The 18,367-nt window shown below is 39.4% G+C and overlaps 2 non-coding genes and 1 pseudogene across 2 annotated transcripts; all 3 read left to right on the top strand.

Moving 5' to 3' along the window:
- The first annotated feature begins 16,873 nt into the window (after positions 1–16,873).
- Positions 16,874–17,059, top strand: LOC140267779 (U2 spliceosomal RNA). The gene has a single exon (XR_011907343.1). It is a non-coding gene; the product is annotated as a U2 spliceosomal RNA (small nuclear RNA).
- A 409-nt stretch (positions 17,060–17,468) lies between these two features.
- On the top strand, positions 17,469–17,582 carry LOC140267940 (U5 spliceosomal RNA). The gene has a single exon (XR_011907468.1). It is a non-coding gene; the product is annotated as a U5 spliceosomal RNA (small nuclear RNA).
- A 308-nt stretch (positions 17,583–17,890) lies between these two features.
- Positions 17,891–18,060, top strand: LOC140267756 (U2 spliceosomal RNA; annotated as a pseudogene).
- The last annotated feature ends 307 nt before the right edge of the window (positions 18,061–18,367 follow it).

Consider the following 18,367-nt stretch of genomic DNA (forward strand, 5'->3'; position numbering starts at 1 on the left):
TTTTTCTGACTGCTTCAATTGTGAGTGTTCCAACATAACTTATACACAGTTATCAGTTAAAAGGCTTCTTTACTAGGTTGCATTTGAAATAGTAATATTCTTAGGAAAATAGCAACGACTCAATCTATTTAAAGGCCTCCATTTTCTATCACTATAACTGGAGCACCATTTTATATCAATTTCTAGTTAATTAATCAAAATTTTCCCTAATAATCACACTATTTCCAACCAACAATAGTAATACAAAGGGTTCCTTACCATAAATCCACTGGTAAGTTAAACAACGAAGAATCCAGCGAGTCTGTCCACTGATTCAAAAATAGATTCTGTCACCTTTCCTCCAGCCAGTGGCAGCCGGCCTCTATCAGAAACTGTGCTGAGAGGACTTCAGTTAGGAATCCTGGACTCCCCCGTGCACGGTTTCAGCTCCGATTCTGGAAGGTGGAAAGGACTTAGAATCCGGCTCGAAGGACCATTATGTTAGAAAAATTCTCTGTAAAATTAGGCTCAGAGTCGCTGGATACGATTAATTAACACAAAACATTTATTTCTTGCAAGAAAGAGACAAGTCCGCACAAATCCACACAACCTGTCGGGAAGATCGCTCAGAGTTGTCTCCCGACAAAATGGTGCTCCAGCTATTTATGTTGTTTATGCTTGCTGATCACACAATGTTATAAGAAAAGGCGCTTTTCTCACCATTCATTATTATGGGTAGGAACATTCAATGTTATGGGGAGAGGTGCTTCTCTCCCCATTCCTTGTTATGGGAAGGAACATAAGAGGTGCTTCTCACCAGTTAAGATTATGGGAAAGTCTAGTACCAGAGTCAAAACACTTTTGCTTGAATCATAGAAGGTGAACAGATGGAGTGACTCTTCTGAAATAGGATAACTATATAATTTTTCCAACAGACATTCAGACCTTCTTGCAGCTGAACACATCCGCTCCAGCTGTTGATGGTGTATAGTCGGGCTTTCGAGCCTTTTCTTCCCTGGTTTTCACAAATTATGGTTGGACATTCAGACCTTCTTTCAGCTGAAAACCTCCGCTCCCTCTTTTGATCATACATTGTCGGGCATTCGCACCTTTTCTTACCCGCTTTTTACAAACCATGGTCGGACTTTCACACCTTTTAGTAGCCGAACAACTCAGCTCCTGCTATTGATTGTGTACAGTCGGGTATTTTAACCTTTTCTTACCCGCTTTTTACCAACTATGGTCGGACATTCACACCTTCTTACAGCGGAACACCTCCGCTCCCTCCTTTGATGGTGTATGTTCGGGCATTCGAACCTTTTCTTACCCGCTTTTTACAAACTATGGTCAGACATTCAAACCTTCTTGTAGCCAAACACATCCACTCCTGCTTTTGATGATGTATGGTTGGGCATTCAAACCTACTTGTTGCCCGCTTTTCATTAATTATGGGTGGACATTCACACCTTGTCGCAGCCAAACACCTCCGCTCCCTGTTTTGATCATGTATGGTTGGACATTCGCACCTTTTCTCACCCGCTTTTTACTATGGTCGGCCATTCACAGCTTCCTCTCCACCATACTTGTATGGTGGGATATTCACACCCACTTGCATCCGAAGACCTCCGCCCCCACTTTTGTTGATATTTAGTCGGTCATTCGCACCTTACCCGCTTTTGGCAAACTATGGCCTTCTTGCAGCCAAACACCTCTGATCTCGCTTTTGATGATGTAAGGTTGGGCATTCAGACCTTGCTTCACCTGCTTTTCACCAAATATAGTCGGACATTCACACCTTCTTACAGCCGAACACTTCCGCTCCACCTTTTAGTGTTCTATGGGGTATTCACACCTTTTTTTTCACCGCATTTTATAGATTATGGTTGGAAATTCTCACCCACTCTCATCCGAAGACCTCTCCTCCCGCTTTTGTTAATATATAGTCGGGCATCCGAACCTTTTCTTACCTGCTTTTTACAAATTATGGTCGAACATTCACACGTACTTGCAGCCGAATACTTCCGCTCCACCTTTTAGTGATGTATGGTTGGCATTTGCACCTTTTCTTACCCTCTTTTTATACTGATTGCTGAAGATTAAGTTGTTCTTTCTCAAACTACAAAATTTTTTTAATTGCTGAAACTTGATTTGAAGTGGATAAATAAGGAGGACAAACAGTTTTAAGTCAGGCTGATAGAAGGAATTAATTTTATAGGAAAATCTGTATTTCGTCATATGTCGAGAGATGCTTATTGCTGAAGAAGTTCTTTCTCATTCTACAAAGTACAACGTTGTTTATCGTTGAAACTTGATTAGACATGAATAAATATGAAGGACTAAGCAGTCTTAACTTGGTTTGAGTTAAGGAATTCGTTTTATAGGAGAATCCAAATTCGTGCATAACTCATAAAATAGAGCTTATTTTCGGATTCCTGAAGAATGAATCTGGTTCTTTCTCATAGTACAAAGTTTGTTGTTTATTGTTGAAACTTCATCAGAAGTGAAGAAATAAGGACAAACCGTTTTAGGTCAGTTTGATAGAAGGATTTAATTTTATAGCAAAATCTGTATTCCTTCATATCTCCTCAAGAGAAGCTTATTGCTGAAAATTAGGTCTGGTTCTTTTTCATACTACAAAATACAATGTTGTTTATTGTTGAAACTAGATTAGAAGTAGATAAATATGAAGGACAAAGCAGTTTGAACTTGGTTTGAGAGAAGGAATTAATTTTATTGCAAAGTCCGAATTCATGCATAACTCGTCAAATAGATAGTGATGTGTCGTTCGTGAGCGATTCGTTCGATATGAACTAATTTTTTATATGACTCGGGAGTAACGAGTTGTCTCAGTGAGTGATTTGTTCATTTTCATGAGGTACCCTTCCTCACCACATGGCAGGCGGCAGCTTCATAAGCTCAGTCAGCAGGACAGGAAACAGTATTGATTCGTTCACGACTCAACTCCTCGGGTGACGGGTCCTCGCACAGGAAACAGTATTGATTCGTTTACGACTCAACTCCTTGGGTCTTCGTTCATTTGTCACGTTTCAAATTCTATGTTTCATTTGACAGGCTGAAGAGCAGTAGGCACAACAGTTCGTTCATAAACCGGATCATTAATCTCATAGACTATTCTACCATCAACAACTTGGAAACCACAATCGACTCTCTAGATGCAGAAAAAGCATTTGATGGAGTGAACTGGAAATTTTTATTCGCAGCATTAAACAAATTCAGGTTCATCAACACACTTCATCAACTGGATAAGGATATTATATAGCTCCCCAAATGCAAGTGTCAGGACAAATGATCAAACTTCTCCAAGCTTCAGTCTGCAGAGAGGTACAAGACAGGGTTGCCCACTTTCTCCCTCACTTTTTGCTATTTTCATCAAACCTTTAGCAGCTGCTATCAGACAAGATAGAAATATTAAAGGCATCCAATCCCAAAATATTGAGCATAAAATAAGTCTTTATGCTGATGATGTTTTACTTTTCCTTCAGAACTCACAGACGTCTCTCACTCACACTCATAAATAAATTCTCAGCACTTTCTGACTACTCTATCAACTGGTCTAAGACCACAGTTCTGCCCATTAACTGTAGGGTCCAGAATATACCTGCGATCACTTTACAGTCAGGAAATATTAGATATTTAGGCATAAACATTTCCTCCAGGCTCTCAGAGCTAACAAAGCTAAATTATGTGCAATTATTAAAGAGAGTAGAGGACGATCTCTCTCGTTGGAAGTCCTTACCTATATCACTTATGGGGAGAGTTACAACCATTAAAATGATGATAGTACCAAAAGTTAATTATTTGTTCTCAATGATCCCCATAAAACCATCTGCTACTTGGTTTAAGTCACTAGATTCATGCATCTCCAAATTTCTGTGGAAAAACAAACCACCACGTATTAGTTTAAAAACCCTACAGAAGACCAAGGACAGTGGTGGATTAGATTTACCTCATTTTCAGCACTATTCCTTAGCCAATAGGTTACAATATATATCAAAATGGTTTAAACCTTGTTGTTGTCACAGTTCCCAGAGACGTTGTAATCGTTGAGGATTCTATATTCACCCTCTCATTAGAGGCACGTGTTGCAGATTGATGACACTGAATCTTCTTCTCTGTTCATTGCTGGCATCATTCCCAGCATCGTAAGTGTTCGTGGCATTGTTAGCCTCTTCTTCTGGATCTTGATATCGAGCATCCTTTTGTATTTCTGGTTTGTCAGTCCTCTCTCTTCGTTCACCGGAGTCTTCGTCTCTTTGTCCTTGAGTTTGGTGATTTTTTCTTCTTTTGATGCCTTGACACAGTGTGACAGGTGATACCACGTGGAAGATCCTTTAACTTGGACTGCTGATCTACAATGTGCTTGGTCGCAAAGCTGCTCATCTGTGGTAAACAGCTCTTCAGAAAGGCATTCTTCAATTGATTTCACTAATTTTATGTAATAATTTATTGATTTCTTACAAAACTACACTTCTTCTCCCATCTGTCTGAATATTTAATATTGTCTGGGTCCCGTTAAAACATGTATTTTTCCCATCTAATTCCTTGTTTGCTTTAAAACAAGTATTCCCCATTTTCTAGGGCAAGGCTTCCCCCGTCGGTTGTTTCACTGAGACTCTACTGAGTAACTATAACTCAACACAGTTTATACACATAACATTCATATAAATACTAACAAACAAACAAACAATTATTTATCGCAATTTTCTCATTTCTGTTTGAACGTACACCCAGGTAAATATTCCTGTAGTCTTCTCATACTGACTATGGACCCATTCATTGTTTAACTTCACTGTTTTGCAAATCCTAATTGAATATTACACATTGACATTGAACTTTACTGGATAAGCAGGTCTTCATTGCATTCAGCAGCCTATATGTGAGCATCTATGTGTAAGCTGTTCTTCTTTGCATTTATCAGCAGCAAGCAATTCTTCATTGCACATGCATATGAAAATAGTAAAACAATTCCAATGCGTTAGCGAAACCTTCTATATCAGGAGTGTCCATCATGATGCTGGGAATAGAACCTCATGTGGCCTAAACCCAATCTCTGTGTGGCAATATTAATTTAAACAAGATGAACTCTGCCTCTGATCATTTAAAAAAGGTGTGTACCAATATCAACCTTTCTCAGGTAATTACTGATCCTACAAAACCAAACTTAAGAGATCCTTCAAGGTTGTCCCTGATTGGCTCAATCTTAACAAATCAAAGGTAGAAAATCCGCAGTATCTGAACTTGGTGTTAGTTATCACTGCTCAAAAACCTGTATCAGAATTGCAAAAATGAAAACATTAGGTCCACGCTTGGTATCCAGATCCTGAAACATCTCCATGAGCAGGCTTTTTTTTAAACTGATCTGTTGAATAGTTATACTCATGACACTGTTAAAATCCCAGATGAAGATCTAGCACTTGACCATTTTTGTAAATCTTCTAATTCCATAGTTGATAAACACGCCCCTTTTAAAAAGTATAGAACTTAGAACAGGTCTAGTCCCTGGCTTTCGGCAGAACTGTCTTCTTTACTTTTTTTTTTCCCCCTTGTCCTGTTCAGCATTATGGCAGCAGAATTATAGTCTGAATACCTTTGATGCCAAACAGATTTGCTTTGCCAAGGGAAGTTTTATAAATGTAAAGCTCCCCTTGATGCCCATTCATTTATTTCTGTTTACAATATATGACATGTAATAGAACTGAACCGGACCGGGAGAAAAGGAAAGAAGAAGAGGAAAGAAGAGGAAACGGAACAAAAATAGAAACAAAAACCAGACAACCAGCTGCTACACCTGTAAAAAACAAAACAAACAACAATCCATGGCCTCTGAGGGGAATCCAGCCTTAGTGCCACCAGGAGCACCTGAAAGCAGACAAGCAGAGAAAAAACAAACACACAAACAAACAAAAACAATGCAATCGCATACAACACAGCTGTGGATATAGATGACCTGAGACGACATGATAATACATCAACTGCTTAGCGACCATGCTACTGGACTAATGAATGTGTGTGTGTGTGTGTGTGAGAACATGCAATACCCATGGCACAGGACCTACATGATAACCGTGCTTAGTTATGAGTGTATAAGCGTACAGGGCCACAATCCACAATTGGGGGGGCCAAGCAATCAGAAGCAAGCAGAGAGGGCCACAAGACCCAGGCCACCAGCAGCCCCCACAGAGCACAGAACCCAGGAAGCCCACCGCAGGGGCAACCACGCATCCATCCAGAAGACTGCAGAGGAAGCCCCCGGAAAGAGCCCCCATAAGCATAGGGCAGAGGCCCTCCGGGAGCCAGGGGCAACAGCCCACCGACCCCGCCAGGCCCCAGCCGCCCAGACATGGGCCGTGCACTGGACCCGGGCCCCAGGAGCCCGAGCGCCCCCAAACCCCCCGGCAGAGGCCCCAACCAATACCCAGGAGGGTCAAGCGCCCCAGACAGCCACACATTGGGTCAGCGCCTGCCCCAGCGCCCCTGGCCAAGTGCCCTGGGAGTCAAGACGTGCCCACAGGTGGGTGAAGTTGCGAGCAGCGGGGAGAGGCAACGCTGCCCCCCCATCGGTGACATATTTTAGCTTTGTTAGCTCTGAGAGCCTGGAGGAAATGTTTATGCATAAATATCTAATATTTTCTGACTGTAAAGTGATCGCAGGTATATTCTGGACCCTACAGTTAATGGGCAGAACTGTGGTCTTAGACCAATTGATAGAGTAGTCAGAAAGTGCTGAGTATTTATTTATGAGTGTGATCGTGTGAGTGAGAGACGTCTGTGAGTTCTTGAGGAAAAGTAATACATCATCAGCAAAAAGACTTATTCTATGCTCAATATTTTGGGGTTGGATACCTTTAATATTTCTATCTTGTCTGATAGCAGCTGCTAAAGGTTCGATGAAAATAGCAAAAAGTGAGGGAGAAAGTGGGCAACCCTGTCTTGTACCTCTCTGCAGACTGAATCTTGGAGAAGTTTGATCATTAGTCCTGACACTTGCATTTGGGGAGCTATATAATATCCTTATCCAGTTGATGAAGTGTGACCCAAACCCGAATTTGTTTAATGCTGCAAATAAAAATTTCCAGTTCACTATTGTGGTTTCCAGGTTGTTGATGGTAGAATAGTCTATGATCTATGAAACTGATGTATGTTACTGTCTGATGGATCATTTTGTGATGAATATAAGGTTTTATAAAAGTCCCTAAAAGCATTGTTGATTTCATGGGTGACATTTCCTTTTCAGTCTTTAACAGAAGTGATTGTTGTTTTCTCTTTGTTTCTCTTTAGTTGGTTAGCTAGGAACCTTCCAGATTTATTGCCGTGCTCAAAGTTCTCCAAGCGAAGTCTTTGTATCAGAAACTGTGTTTGTTTGTTAATAATTTTGTTTAATTCAATTTAGCTTTTCTTAGTTCATTCAGTGTGTGTTCCTCTTTGGAGGTACTGTAGACAACTTCTAATGATTTGATCCTGAGTTCTAAATCTGATATCCTTGAACTTTCCTACTTTTTCTTATTTGATGAAAAAGAGATTATTTTGCCTCTCATGACTGCTTTTCCGGCTTCTCAGAGTTTACAAGCTGACATTCCTCGCAGGTCATTATTTTCTAAATATACAGACCGTTCCATTTTTAAATAATTAATAAAATCAGGGTCTTTTAGTAATAATGTATTAAATCTCCAATTCCTGGTGGTGTAACTCTGTTATTCTTCAGTGTGATAGAAACTGGAGCGTGATCACTGATACTGATGGGGTGGATTTTGGTGTCTGAAATATCCCTCATCAAGGAACTGCTAACTATGAATTTCTTCACTTAAACCAAGTTAAAACTGCTTTGTCTTTCTTATTTGTCCATGTTTAAGCTGGTTTCAAACATAAACTTCTTTTTATAACCTTATATGAGAAAGAACCACACTTGTTCTTCTGGAATCCAAAATTCGCTTTCTTTTAAGGAGATAGTCAAGATTTTAGATATTGCCATAAAATGAATTGCTTCACTCAAACCAAGTTAAAACTGCTTTGTCCTTCATATTTGTCCATGTCTAAGCTCGTTTCAAACATAAACTTCTTTTTATAACCTTATATGAGAAAGAACCACACTTATGTTTGAGCAATACACTCCTTATGAGGAGTTATGCACGTTTCAGGATTTTGCTGTAAAATGAATTGCTTCACTCAAACCAAGTTAAAACTGCTTTGTCCTTCTTATTTATCCATGTCTACGCTGGTTTCAAGTATAAACTTCTTTATATTACCTTATATGAGAAAGAACCATACTTGTTCTTCTGGAATCCGAAATTCGCTTTCTTTTAAGGAGATAGTCAAGATTTTAGATATTGCCATAAAATGAATTGCTTCACTCAAACCAAGTTAAAACTGCTTTGTCCTTCTTATTTATCCATGTCTAAGCTCGTTTCAAACATAAACTTCTTTTGATAACCTTGTATGAGAAAGGACAACACTTATGTTTGAGCAATACACTCCTTATGAGGAGTTATGCACGATTCAGGATTTTGCTGTAAAATGAATTGCTTCACTCAAACCAAGTTAAAACTGCTTTGTCCTTCATATTTGTCAATGTTTAAGCTGGTTTCAAACATGAACTTCTTTTTATAACCTTGTATGAGAAAGAACAACACTTATGTTTGAGCAAACCACTCCTTATGAGGAGTTATGCACGTTTCAGGATTTTGCTGTAAAATGAATTCCTTCACTTAAACCAAGTTAAAACTGCTTTGTCCTTCTTATTTATCCATGTCTACGCTGGTTTCAAGTATAAACTTCTTTATATTACCTTATATGAGAAAGAACCACACTTGTTCTGGAATCCCAAATTCGCTTTCTTTTAAGGAGATAGTCAGGATTTTAGATATTGCCATAAAATGAATTGCTTCACTCAAACCAAGTTAAAACTGCTTTGTCCTTCATATTTGTCAATGTTTAAGCTGGTTTCAAACATGAACTTCTTTTTATAACCTTGTATGAGAAAGAACAACACTTATGTTTGAGCAATACACTCCTTATGAGGAGTTATGCACGATTCAGGATTTTGCTGTAAAATGAATTCCTTCACTTAAACCAAGTTAAAACTGCTTTGTCCTTCTTATTTATCCATGTCTACGCTGGTTTCAAGTATAAACTTCTTTATATTACCTTATATGAGAAAGAACCACACTTGTTCTGGAATCCCAAATTCGCTTTCTTTTAAGGAGATAGTCAGGATTTTAGATATTGCCATAAAATGAATTGCTTCACTCAAACCAAGTTAAAACTGCTTTTTCCTTCATATTTGTCAATGTTTAAGCTGGTTTCAAACATGAACTTCTTTTTATAACCTTGTATGAGAAAGAACAACACTTATGTTTGAGCAATACACTCCTTATGAGGAGTTATGCACGTTTCAGGATTTTGCTGTAAAATGAATTCCTTCACTTAAACCAAGTTAAAACTGCTTTGTCCTTCTTATTTATCCATGTCTACGCTGGTTTCAAGTATAAACTTCTTTATATTACCTTATATGAGAAAGAACCACACTTGTTCTGGAATCCCAAATTCACTTTCTTTTAAGGAGATAGGCAGGATTTTAGATATTGCCATAAAATGAATTGCTTCACTCAAACCAAGTTAAAACTGCTTTTTCCTTCATATTTGTCCATGTTTAAGCTGGTTTCAAACATGAACTTCTTTTTATAACCTTGTATGAGAAAGAACAACACTTATGTTTGAGCAATACAGTCCTTATGAGGAGTTATGCACGTTTCAGGATTTTGCTGTAAAATGAATTCCTTCACTTAAACCAAGTTAAAACTGCTTTGTCCTTCTTATTTATCCATGTCTACGCTGGTTTCAAGTATAAACTTCTTTATATTACCTTATATGAGAAAGAACCACACTTGTTCTGGAATCCCAAATTCACTTTCTTTTAAGGAGATAGGCAGGATTTTAGATATTGCCATAAAATGAATTGCTTCACTCAAACCAAGTTAAAACTGCTTTTTCCTTCATATTTGTTCATGTTTAAGCTGGTTTCAAACATGAACTTCTTTTTATAACCTTGTATGAGAAACAATAACACTTATGTTTGAGCAATACAGTCCTTATGAGGAGTTATGCACGATTCAGGATTTTGCTGTAAAATGAATTGCTTCACTTAAACCAAGTAAAAACTGCTTTGTCCTTCTTATTTATCCATGTCTAAGCTGGTTTCAAGTATAAACGTCTTTATATTACCTTATATGAGAAAGAACCACACTTATGTTTGAGCAATACACTCCTTATGAGGAGTTATGCACGATTCAGGATTTTGCTGTAAAATGAATTCCTTCACTTTTTTTCCCCTTGTTCTGTTCAGCATTATGGCAGCAGAATTGTGAATACCTTTTATGCCAAACAGATTTCCTTTGCCTAGGTAAGTTTTATAAATGTAAAGCCATTCCATTTTGGCTGAGAGGAACGGACTTCAGCATCAACGACCAGTTTCCCAAAGAAATCCTGGAAAGACGCAGGGTTCTGTTCCCCATCCGGAGAAAGTTCATGGAAGGAGAGTCCCGAGCTATCATCGCGGTGGATAAATTATTCATCAACGGACAGCTTTACCGCGACCAGGAAACCACTCCTTGGCTCTTGTAAACTCCAGGTGATCTGTATTCGTTAACTTGTATGAATCATTTCACTGTAGATGACATATAAGTAAGATGAAATAATCTATCCAATTCACAGTTATCAAGGCAAAATATATAGCTCACTGCAAGTCTCACCAGCGCAGGATATATGCAGTTCATATTTGTTTATTTGGGTATGTTTTTTGTTTTTGTTTTTTCTATCTCACACTTCCACTCTTTTAAACTGTTTTTCTATTCTGTCTTTCTTCCCCAACCCGCTGCATTTCCACCTTAATAAGTAATGTTAACAAGCACGGCGCACATACAGTTTTGAGCAGAGCACATAATCAAGTTCCACACAGCATCGACAGCGCAAGTACATATTGTAGCAAGCTCATACTGACAACTGAAACACCAACAATGGCATGTTCATGGAAGCATATATGCACACACACGCACGGGATGCTTTTAGCAAGCATCCAGCACTCACTGCGTTAGTCTGAGCATGTCCACGCTGAGCTTTATCTCATGGAATGTGCATGGAGCTCGGTTCAGGGAGAAGAGATTAAAAATCTCCAATAAATTGAAGGATTTACAGGCGGACATTGTTTTATTACAGGAGATTAATTTATCAAAGACTGTAGCTGATGTTCTCACCACAGCACAGTTTCCTCATGTGTACTCAGCCTGTCACAACTCCAGACAAAGAGGTGTAGCCATTCTGATAAATAGAAGAGTAAATTTCACCGTAAACAACACAGTTATAGATCCAGAAGGTAGATTTCTAATAGTTAATTTATCTATTCAAAATATGAATTTATGCATTGCAAATATATATGGTCCAAATGTGGATGACCCCTCATTTTTTCACTCCTTTTTCACTTCACTCTCTGATCACTCAGATAACACACTCATCATAGGAGGGGACTTTAATATGGTATTAGACTCAGGAGTAGACAGACTCAGTACTTCAGGAAGTGCTGAGTCTGTCTACTCCTGAGTAGACAGACTCAGCACTTGTTTAACAATATTCGTGGACTGCCAGTTCCGCAACTGGCAGTCCACGAATATTGTTAAACAGTATATGAAAGATTTTGGTCTTTGTAATGCTTGGCGCTCCCACCTCCCCACTCTTAGAGAATACACCTTCTTCTCACCGGTACACCACTCATATTCAAGAATAGATTATTTCTTAGTTAGCAGTTCCTTGATGAGGGATATTTCAGACACCAAAATCCACCCCATCAGTATCAGTGATCACGCTCCAGTTTCTATCACACTGAAGAATAACAGAGTTACACCACCAGCTAGGAATTGGAGATTTAATACATCATTACTAAAAGACCCTGATTTTATTAATTATTTCAAAAGGGAATGGTCTGTATATTTAGAAAATAATGACCTGCCAGCAATGTCAGCTTGTACTCTCTGGGAAGCTGGAAAAGCAGTTATGAGAGGCAAAATAATCTCTTTTTCATCAAATAAGAAAAAGTAGGAAAGTTCAAGGATATCAGATTTAGAACTCAAGATTAAATCATTAGAAATTGTCTACAGTACCTCCAAAGAGGAACACATACTGAATGAACTAAGAAAAGCTAAACTTGAATTAAACAAAATTATTGATAAACAAACACAGTTTCTGATACAAAGACTTCGCTTGGAGAACTTTGAGCACGAAAATAAATCTGGAAGGTTCCTAGCTAACCAACTAAAGAGAAACAAAGAGAAAACAACAATCACTTCTGTTAAAGACTCAAAAGGAAATGTCACCCATGACCCCGATGTAATCAACAATGCTTTTAGGGACTTCTATAAAACCTTATATTCATCACAAAATGATCCATCAGACAGTAACATAGATCAGTTTCTTAGTAATATCAACCTTCCAAAATTACAAACCGAACAGGCAATAGCTCTGGATTCACCTCTTTCAACAGGAGAACTCCATGAAGCCCTTCAACATATGCCTAGTAACAAAGCCCCGGGACAAGATGGTTTTCCAGCAGAGTTCTACAAAGAATTTTGGACTGTTTTGGCACCTGCATTTCACAAAATGGTATTACAAGTTAAGCAGAATGGCAGATTATCCCCACACATGAACTCTGCTAACATTATCTTGCTACAGAAACCAGGAAAAGACCCCATACTTCCATCCAGCTACTGCCAGACCTAATTTTCAGTAATAAGCTTCTCTCGAGGAGATATGAAGGAATACAGATTTTGCTATAAAATGAAATCCTTCTATCAAACTGACTTAAAACGGTTTGTCCTTATTTCTTCACTTCTGATGAAGTTTCAACAATAAACAACAAACTTTGTATTATGAGAAAGAACCAGACTCATTCTTCAGGAATCCGAAAATAAGCTCTATTTTACGAGTTATGCACAAATTCGGATTCTCCTATAAAACGAATTCCTTAACTCAAACCAAGTTAAGACTGCTTTGTCCTTCATATTTATTCATGTCTAATCAAGTTTCAACGATAAACAACGTTGTACTTTGTAGAATGAGAAAGAACTTCAGCAATAAGCATCTCTCGACATATGACGAAATACAGATTTTGCTATAAAATTAATTCCTTCTATCAGCCTGACTTAAAACTGTTTGTCCTCCTTATTTATCCACTTCAAATCAAGTTTCAACAATTAAAAAAATTTTGTAGTTTGACAAAGAACAACTTAATCTTCAGCAATCAATATAAAAAGAGGGTAAGAAAAGGTGCAAATGCCAATCATACATCACTAAAAGGTGGAGCGGAAGTAATCGGCTGCAAGTAGGTGTGAATGTCCGACCATAATTTGTAAAAAGCGGGTAAGAAAAGGTTCGAATGCCCGACTATATATTAACAAAAGCAGGAGGAGAGGTCTTCGGATGAGAGTGGGTGAGAATTTCAGTCCATAATCTATAAAATGCGGTGAAAAAAAAGGTGTGAATGCCCCATAGAACACTAAAAGGTGGAGCGGAAGTGTTCGGCTGCAAGAAGGTGTGAATGTCCGACTATATTTGGTGAAAAGCAGGTGAAGCAAGGTCTGAATGCCTAACCTTACATCATCAAAAGCGAGATCAGAGGTGTTTGGCTGCAAGAAGGCCATAGTTTGCCAAAAGCGGGTAAGGTGGGAATGACCGACTAAATATTAACAAAAGTGGGGGCGGAGGTCTTCAGATGCAAGTGGGTGTGAATATCCCACCATACAAGTATGGTGGAGAGGAAGCTGTGAATGGCCGACCATAGTAAAAAGCGGGTGAGAAAAGGTGCGAATGTCAAACCATACATGATCAAAACAGGGAGCGGAGGTGTTTGGCTGCAAGAAGGTGTGAATGTCCACCCATAATTAATGAAAAACGGGCAACAAGTAGGTTCGAATACCCAACCATACATCATCAAAAGCAGGAGTGGATGTGTTCGGCTGTAAGAAGGTGTGAATGTCCAACCATAGTTGGTAAAAAGCGGGTAAGAAAAGGTGAAAATACCCGACTGTACACAATCAATAGCGGGAGCGGAGTTGTTCGGCTACTGAAAGGTGTGAAAGTCCGACCATTGTTTGTAAAATGCGGGTAGGAAAAGGTGCGAATGCCCGACAATGTATGATCAAAAGAGGGAGCAGAGGTTTTCGGCTGCAAAAAGGTCTGAATGTCCAACCATACATCATCAAAAGCAGGAGTGGATGTGTTCGGCTACAAGAAGGTTTGAATGTCCGACCATAGTTTGTAAAAGGCGGGTAAGAAAAGGTTCGAATGCTCGAACATACACCATCAAAAGAGGGAGCGGAGGTGTTCCGCTGCAAGAAGGTGTGAATGTCCGACCATGGTTGGTAAAAAGCGGGTAAGAAAAGGTTAAAATGCCCGACTGTACACAATCAAAAGAGGGAGCGGAGTTGTTCGGCTACAAGAAGGTGTGACAGTCCGACCATGGTTTGTAAAAAGCAGTAAAGAAAAGATTCGAATATCCAACCAAACATAATCAAAAGCGGGAGCAGAGCTGTTCGACTGCAAGTAGGTGTGAATGTCCAGCCATAATTACTCACAAACGGGTAAGAAAAGGTAGTATTGCCAGACCAAAACAGGGAGCGGAGGTGGTTCAGCTGCAAAGTGTGAATGTCTGACTATAGTTTGTAAAAAGCGGGTAAGACAAGGTGCGAATGCCCGACAATGTATGATCAAAAGAGGAAGCGGAGGTGTTCGGCTGCAAGGTCTGAATGTCAAACCATAATTTATTAAAACCGGGGAAGAAAAGGCTCGAAAGCCCGACTATACACCATCAAAAGCAGGATCGGAGGTGTTCAGCTGCAAGAAGGTCTGAATGTCCACCAATAATTACTGAAAAATGGTTAAGAAAAGGTGCGAATGCCCAACCTTACATCATCAAAAGCAGGAGTGGATGTGTTCGGCTACAAGAAGGTTTGAATGTCCGACCATAGTTTGTAAAAAGCGGGTAAGAAAAGGTTTGAATGCCCGAACATACACAATCAAAAGAGGGAGCGGAGTTATTTAGCTACAAGAAGGTGTGAAAATCCGACCATGGTTTGTAAAAAGCGGGTAAGAAAAGGTTTGTATGCCCGAATATACACCATCAAAAGCGGAAGCGAAGGTGTTCGGCTTCAAGAAGACATGAACGTCCGACCAAAGTTTGTAAAAAGCAGTTAAGAAAAGGTTTGAATATCCAACCAAACATAATCAAAAGCGGGAGCAGAGCTGTTCGACTGCAAGTAGGTGTGAATGTCAGATCAGAATTTGCAAAAAGCTCATGAGAAAGTGTGAGAATGCCCGACTATACACCATCAAATGGGGCAGCAGAGATGTTCGGCTGGTATTTATCAATGTCTAGATAGATTTCAACAAAAAACAACGTTGTATTTTGTCGTAAAAGAAAGAGCAAAGGTTCAGAAATCCGAGAAAAAGCTTTTCATGAGTTCTGCATGATTTCGGATTTTGCTATAAAATTAATTCCTTCACTCAAACTAAGTTAAAACTGCTTTGTCCTTCCATATTTATCAATGTCGAGATAGATTTAAACAAAAAAAACCACGTTGTACTTTGCAATATAAGAAAGAGCAACACTGAAACATCAGGAATCCGGGAATAAGCTTTTCGTGAGTTCTGCCTTTGTTGGGATTTTGTTTTAAAATTAATTCTTTCACTCAAACTATGTTAAAACTGCTTTGTCCTTCATATGTACCCATTTCTACATTTATTTCAAGCATAAACTTCCTCATATTACCCTGAATGAGAAAGAACCACACTTGTGATTAAGCCATACGCCCTTTTTGAGGAGTTCTGCATGATTTTTGATTTTATCTATAAAATGAATTCCTTCACTCAAACTATGTTAAAACGGCTTTTACCTTCATATTTATCAATGTCTAGATAGATTTAAACAAAAAAAACAACGTTGTACTTTGCAGTAAAAGAAAGAGCAAATCAAAAGTTTTAGGAATCCGAGAATAAGCTTATTTTCACGAGTTCTGCACGATTTCGGATTTTACTATAAAATGAATTCCTTCACTCAAACTATGTTAAAACTGCTTTTAACTTCATATTTATCAATTTCTAGATCGACTTCAACAAAGAACAACATTGTATTTTGCAGTAGAAGAAAGAGCAACACTGAAGGATCAGGAATCCGAGAATAAGCTTCTTTTCATACGTTCTGCATAATTTGGGATTTTATGTATAAAATGAATTCCTTCACTCAAACCAAGTGAAAACTGCTTTGTCCTTCATATTTATCAATGTCTAGATCGACTTCAACAAAGAACAACATTGTATTTTGCAGTAGAAGAAAGAGCAATACTGAAGGATCAGGAATCCGAGAATAAGCTTGTTTTCATACGTTCTGCATGATTTGGGATTTTATGTATAAAATGAATTCCTTCACTCAAACTATGTTAAAACTGCTTTTAACTTCATATTTATCAATGTCTAGATCGACTTACACAAAGAACAACATTGTATTTGGCAGTAGAAGAAAGAGCAACACTGAAGGATCAGGAATCCGAGAATAAGCTTCTTTTCATACGTTCTGCATGATTTGGGATTTTATGTATAAAATGAATTCCTTCACTCAAACCAAGTGAAAACTGCTTTGTCCTTCATATTTATCAATGTCTAGATCGACTTCAACAAAGAACAACATTGTATTTTGCAGTAGAAGAAAGAGCAACACTGAAGGATCAGGAATCCGAGAATAAGCTTATTTTCATACGTTCTGCATGATTTGGGATTTTATGTATAAAATGAATTCCTTCACTCAAACCAAGTGAAAACTGCTTTGTCCTTCATATTTATCAATGTCTAGATCGACTTCAACAAAGAACAACATTGGATTATCAGTTTAATATCTGATATGTCCTCTATACGAGGACTACATATTAAATGGATTTTTAGAAATAGGAGTTGAAAAAGGAGCTTGCTCCGTTCACTCCAAGCATCGACCTGGTTCTGCGGTGCCGCTGGGAACGGTGCGCTCTTCTCTGCTCTTGTGAAAAAGCAAACAGTGGTGCAGGATGGAAGTTTCAGGGAGCCCAAGGTGAAACTTTCTTTTAGTCTGCTGAGAAAAGAGAGTGAATGCAAAGTAGACTTTAACACGGCTCTGGGAGCGAGCCGAGTGCGGGCTAACCGGGAGAATTGCTTGAAAGAAACGCGACACCGAATGAGCGGAACAAAGCCTCAATACGGTGTTCCCGGGGTGTTTGTGGCTGCCTTGTCTTTTGCACAGAGTAAAAGACAAGGCAGTCATCGAATAGGGCCCGATTGTTCCTACTTGGTCAGCCGAGGAGCAAGGGAGGGGGGAGCAAGCGTCTCAACCAAGCAAAGCTCACCATGGGGAAGGTGGCTATGCCAACTAGCCTGATGCCCTGCTCCCGCAGTGACGGATAATCGTACTCTGGTTTCTCTTCATAACGTACAAGTCTTTCGCCTTTTACTAAAGACTTCTGTGGCGAGCAGCACTAATGAGTTGTTTCTATTTTTGGCAGGCTTTACCTTTGTGGGTGAAGCCCTTTCTGTCTGTGCAAAAGAAATCTTGTTACTGTGCAGAGTGACTTCTCTGAGTAGAGTCGCCTTACTTGTTGCGATTGTGCCGATGTTCGAAGCTAGAGTGCAAAGTTGTTGCTTGAATGGTGCTCGCTGGAGCGTGCGGGAGTGCAAAGTTATACCATTTAAAAGGGCTGAAGAGTGCTCAGTGCAGCGGGCGGGCGGAGGTGCAAAGTGACACTCTGGCCACCTATGGCCATAAAAAGAACACCGCTACAAGTGCGCATTGTGCAAGGAAGGGCCCTCGGACGTGAACCAGAGGACAGTTATCGCTTCTCGGCCTTTTGGCTAAGATCAAGTGTAGTATCAGATATGTCCTCTATTCGAGGACTACATATTAAATGGATTTTTAGCAATAGGAGTTGAAAAAGGAGTTTGCTCCGTTCACTCCAAGCATCGACCCGGTACTGCGGTGCTGCTGGGAATGGTGCGCTCCTCTCTGCTCTTGTGAAAAAGCAAACAGCGGTGCAGGATGGAAGTTTCTTTTAGTCTGCTGAGAAAAGAGAGTGATTGCGAAGTAGACTTTAACACGGCTCTGGGAGCGAGCCGAGTGCGGGCTAACCGGGAGAATTGCTTGAAAGAAACGCGACACCGAATGATCGGTCAGAACAAAGCCTCAATACGGTGTTCCCGTGGTGTTTGTGGCTGCCTTGTCTTTTGCACAGAGTAAAAGACAAGGCAGCCATCAAATAGTGCCCGATTGTTCCTACTTGGTCAGCCGAGGAGCAAGGGGGGGAGCAAGCGT

Source organism: Leuresthes tenuis, unplaced genomic scaffold (assembly GCF_036924035.1).
Source record: "Leuresthes tenuis unplaced genomic scaffold, fLeuTen1.0.hap1 SCAF_13, whole genome shotgun sequence".
Classification (NCBI taxonomy): domain Eukaryota; kingdom Metazoa; phylum Chordata; class Actinopteri; order Atheriniformes; family Atherinopsidae; genus Leuresthes; species Leuresthes tenuis.